Here is a 6,000-nt window from a genome sequence, read left to right on the forward strand (position 1 = left end):
TTTTTTGTCACTCAATGTAAAATATTATAATAGATTAGGATAAATAATTATTATCTGGCGATTCCGTAACGTTGAGTAGGTAGGTAAAACAGCAAATACGTATGTTCTTGTCACAGGGAAAAGCATAGTTAGGTTTTTTCATGTATGCAATAATAATTATTTAGAACCCAACCCATCAACCTTATTTTATTCCATCTCTCTCGGTACCTACTTAGTTTTTCACTGCAAAGTATTTCCGCTGAACTTAATCAATTCATCAATAATGTAAGAAATATAAAAAGTAAATTAGTGTAGAGCAGCAAAGCATGGGGGGGGGGGGTTAGGTAATGGGAAACCAAAAAAACACAACTTAAAATGATTAAATTTGGAAAAATAAGGAGTCTAATTTTGTCGCTTCCTCTGATGAAAACGCTTATCATTGGCTGCATACAACTTAATATTGATAAACGACCAATGAACGACCCCGATTGCATTATGAAATACAAAAACTATGAACGCGTCAAACCCATGTAAATTTCGCTAACATAATAATATGATAAATGGACAATTCGGTCAATTATGGTTGTTTCGATACAAAATTTAAAGTTTCATTACAAAAAACAATTGCCTACCACTGCCGTATTGATCATAAACGTGCTCAGGTATTTCAACCCTCGGTAGGATAGATATAGTATACCTATCTCGGTAGATAGTTAGATAGGGCACGTATTTTTATTCACACTATTTTTACTATGTTATTTTTGTGCAATATTTAACAAATTAATTAAGTCATTTATACAGTAAAGATAATATATGTTTTAATGTGTTTCATTTAAAAATTTAAAAGTTCCAGTGTGCATTATAACTATTACGTTATTAACTCACTATATTTAGGCATGTACCTTAACCTTAACTGTTTTACGTACGGTACGCCATTTTCGAGAATTTAACGAACAGGAACGCCATCCTTGGAAATCCCACGAACAGGAACGGCGCTCCGGGGCGTTCCGCTCCATTCCGAGCGCTGCTTCCACAGATATACGGGAATTACTGTAGTATATTCTCACACTATTTATGATTATTGTTACTATGTATTTATGTGTATGTCAGCAATAATTTGACCGAAACTACCGCTAAATACGGACCATTATCACATATTATGTGACCTCTAAGATAAGACGGAAGCAAACTAATAAACGTAATATAATATCATTATAACTTATAACATTTACCCACGAACTAAATGAATATAAACAAATATTAAAATATTACCAGATGGCCGACTTAGGGATTCCAATCCCGGGATCCCGAGCTATTTTCGATACCTATGAATCCCGGGATTGATAAACATAATCCCGGGATTTCGGGATTGATTTTTTTATCAATTTTTATGGAAAATAAAATAAAAGCGAAGATATAAAAAATACTTTTAATAAAAAATAACTACATTAGAAATAAACTGAGTTTGAATGAAGTTTGATTTATACCCATGTGTAGGTTGCCGATTCATTTTATTTTTTAACATGAATTATTAAAAATGGAAAGATTGGAAAAATACAATGCTTTGCACTTTTCACAAAGTAATTCCACCATGGTATCATCCGTTTTACGGCAGTTTAATATTTGTCTGACTGATTAGATTTATGAAGTGGAAAGGCCATAAGTACGCCATGATTATTTTGCTTTACTATTTTAAATCTCGCTAATCCATTCATTAATCTTTACTATCAGAAACAGCAATCTCCTATTAAATTCATTATTATTATATAAATTACAATATTATTTACTCCGTTAAACTTGTGTATTTCCAAGATTGAACGTATACAATATTAACAATAAATGTCTTAAATACTCGTAGTATAAATTATACTAGATTTATTTTTGACCGATTTTATCAATGTTATTTGTAAATATAAAAAATTTATATTAACAATGGAAAAAATGCCAATCCCGGGATTGTCAAATTGTAATCCCGAAATCCCGGGATCAGAATTTTGGCTCGGGATTGTATTCCCTAGGCCGTACCACCTGTCAATATTCACACATGTCTTCTTCCTGTATCTCTCTCTCTCATAGTTTAGGTTTATGTTCTGTCTACGAGCCGTTTCACACGGGACACCTGTTTACACATTGAATGTGCGCATTCAGACGAAGACACACGAGTGTCGCGTTCATTTATATGTAAATGCGGCATCTCAATACACCGGTGGCTGTACACAAGTGTCCCGTGTGAAACGGCTCTTACTGTCTTTGTTCTGGTGTTTCAGAGTCAATTGTCGTGTCTAGCTGCTGCATCAGCCAGGCGGAGTCTTTGCCGAGCACGCCATCGCTGAACTCGTTCATTTGTCAAACGGCGACGCTGAGCTGTTGGTTCTTCCTCATACATAATGTTTATATTTTTTATTAATTGTGTATATTGCCTCTAAGTTTACATTAGGTTACAGCACCCTATCCCTATTATAATAAAATTACTCTTAAATCTCTTGGCCAACACCAGTGGCGCGTTTAATAACGTAGATGCCCGACGCACTAATTTTGAGGCCCTGAAACATGAACAATCTAATTTTAATTTTTCAAATAAATCCATGCATTCAAACAGTTTCCTTTCTTACAAATCATAATACATATATAGGTACATACTTACAGGATAATACCTACCAATTTAGTATTTGGAAAATAGTTTTCATGAATTTATATTTACAATCAAATATAACGGGGAAGTACCTATGTCAGGGATGGCGAACCTATGGCACGCGAGATGATTTGGCACGCCAATGTTTTATTTTTAAGAGAAAAAATGACTTATTAAAAAAACACAAAAGAGTTTTACAAAGAAATTTAAAAATAATGACGACATAGCCATGCGGATTTTCTTCGATTTTTAATATTATTTTTACGAATAATATTTACCTATCGATGCGCAAACGGAAACAACGAAATGCGTAAATGGTAGATCGCCCTGTATAACAAATAGCATGCTAGTACTACAAATTTCAAGAATAAGCATTACGTTTGTAAAATTATCGCACTGACGTCATCAGGCGGCGGGAGAAGCCGTCTCGTGAACCTCTGGTTCTGATCGATTTACAATGCTTGAGACCAATGAAAATGGAAATATTCAATCAACAAACCTGATGAAATTTATCGACATTCGTTCAAATACAAACAGCTGATTGCTATTTTGCCTCAAATATTATCGCTAAAAATAGAAGAATATATGAAATAAGCGTCGTTAAAATGCTTCCACGATCTCTTTGAACATGGAAAAAATTATTCAAAGAATAAAAGATATAAAAAGGCTAGAAACACGGCGAAAGATAGAATCTCAAGAACTCAATTGTAATTTTCCAACTTTAGTAACAGAATTCTTAAAAATGTTTTTTTTTCATTTTTTCCTTATGGAAAATGGTGGGCTCGGCACACCAGACAGTCGAAAAATAATATTTGGGAAATTTTGGCACGCGCACGTAAAAAGGTTCGACATCCCTGACCTATGTGAATAACAATAATGAAGATAATATGTTTGATCCAAACCTTCTATAATATATCCATGGGAGTGGCAGGTGTTCACACTTAGGTGGCCCCTTTTTAAATTTTCTCACGAATCAGTTGCTTCAAAACGCGCCTCTGAACAATTAATTATTATTAACTAATTTCTCGATTATCTAATCCTAATCACTCGCTATGCCATTACTGCACTACAAGCATATTATGTCAAACTATGATGTCTGTATCATTTGTTTTCTTTCACGATCCAATTAAAATAAACGATTAATTTATTCCTATATTTTTTCAAAATTAAAATTTGCGTTGACGTCTAATACGTCTTCTCCCTGTCTCGCTGTATCTTACACTACACATTTTTATATGTTTTCTATCATGCGTTACAGATAATTCAAAACAAATATATAAGGTTATAAACACTTCAATATGTATATAATTCAGAATACCTATTACTTATATTTATAACAGAACTTACATACAATTTTATTGCAATGTTTGTTTGTTTTATAATGCCGCGTCTTTCCGTCAAGTACTATTTATTAACAATAAATAATGAATAATTATTGGTGTTTTAAAAATGCCTAATGAAAATCTTCGATCATCAAAACAATTCACCATAAAAGATAATATAGCAGATTATTGTTATCCATCACATTTTTTTTAGTTTTTTTTTTTTAGATAAGTAGCTTCTTAATAAAAGCAATGTATATTAATATGATTATTTTAAAGAAAACTATTGTGATTTAAATAATATTAGTCCATGATCACACTGATTGTCAAACCAAATTCCAAAACACCAATGGCCTTCGAAAATTAGCTTGAATTTATAATGATTTTATAATAATATAAGAATACTCGTCAGCCATCTCTCAACGAGTTATTTTTATTACCCATCTAAATTGGTGATGTATTAATGCAGGGTTTCTTAACCTTTTTGAGCCGCGACCGCGATAATAGTTTTGGTTTCGTGACCCAAAAAAAGATTAGGTACTAAAATAACGCAAGATTAGATAATTTATATATTTTACTCCTCTTGCTCCCAAACAATTTGATGTAGCGAACCTACCACTTTTTTATTATTAATAATGTCAGCATTTCTACTACCAAAATGATTTACTGATATCGCAATATAAATTATATTAATACCAACTGCAAAAAATAAATAAAAAATGATTAAACAGTAATTACTACATTAGCTCCCCTCAACAAGTAGAGTCGCTTGATACCCCTTCTAGTCTTTCATGTTTTTTGCCCAAACTATTAACCGTTAGTAAATAATGTGGAAAGTCGCACTTCAGTTGATCATTCAGTTACATGCAAGAATTTTGTTAGGCTTTAGGTAATATTTCATAATGATTTTGATATAATTTAATATTTTCATGAATGATTTGAGTTGATCTTCTGACGAATGGATTGCGTCAAGAAAATCGTCCCATGGTAAGCTTAAAATAAGGGTAGGTACAAGTCGGTTTACAGGAAGCCAGGTGGGAACCGCGCTATTTTTTTGGCAAAACCTAACCTAACAAATAATCCAGTATATTATCGGCTATTTTCAAAATTTGGTTTGCCGCTGGCTTCCTGTAAAACGACAAGAACCAAAAAAGTTATGTTTGAAAAATGCCTCATCTAATTTTTATTCACATTATTTAATTCAAATGTTTTAGAAAGTCTAGTAATATCTATGACAAAATGTGGAAAATTATTAAGTAATCACTTCGAAAAAACTGTGCATTAAGTAGGTATGGTATATTTTTGTTTTGTAGAATTAAGTAAGTATCAGTGGCGAAGGGCGGAGGTAAGCTGTTAAGATCCACCATAAATAGCTCAGATTAAACTTTGTCAGTTATACGAATTTGTTTTTATTCAACTAAGACTACGATTTACAGATGGTGATGTTTAGTTTTTAAAAATCAATTAAACCCTGCCTAACCACACCATAAAAGTTTTGGTATATTTTGGGCGATATGACAAAATTGTGCACTAATTTTCATTCATATTTATTTGTTTTCGTATACATATCACAAATATTGATGGTATTTTTTTAAAATCATTAAGCCCTGCCTAAAACTAACTACAATAGATAAAGAATATTATTCTATCTATAAAATATCTATTGTTATGTATGACTTAATTGCATAATTTTCGATATTTCACAGATCGACAAGTATTTTTGGACTATTATCTATTAAGGCTTGGTTTTCGCAGGGTTTAATTGGATTTTAAAAACTAACCAACACCATCTGTAAAGTGTAGTCTCATTTCAATGAAAACAAATACAAATGACTGACAAAGTTTAGTGTCCAATATTTATGGTGGATCTAAACAGCCTACCTCCACCCTTCGCCACTGGTAAGTATACCTACCTAAAAGTTATATAAAGCATTTTTTTTACTTTACATACCTACCAACAGTTCCCATCAAATAGTTTTTACAATATTCTCAACTTGTGCTTATGGGATGTGATTAATAATAACAAAAACAATCTGGGTAAATTATTATTAAGTAAGTATTATTTTC

The sequence above is a fragment of the Rhyacophila brunnea genome, unplaced genomic scaffold (genome assembly GCF_057557595.1).
Source record: "Rhyacophila brunnea isolate RB1 unplaced genomic scaffold, BYU_Rbru_1.0 scaffold_2, whole genome shotgun sequence".
NCBI classification, from domain to species: domain Eukaryota; kingdom Metazoa; phylum Arthropoda; class Insecta; order Trichoptera; family Rhyacophilidae; genus Rhyacophila; species Rhyacophila brunnea.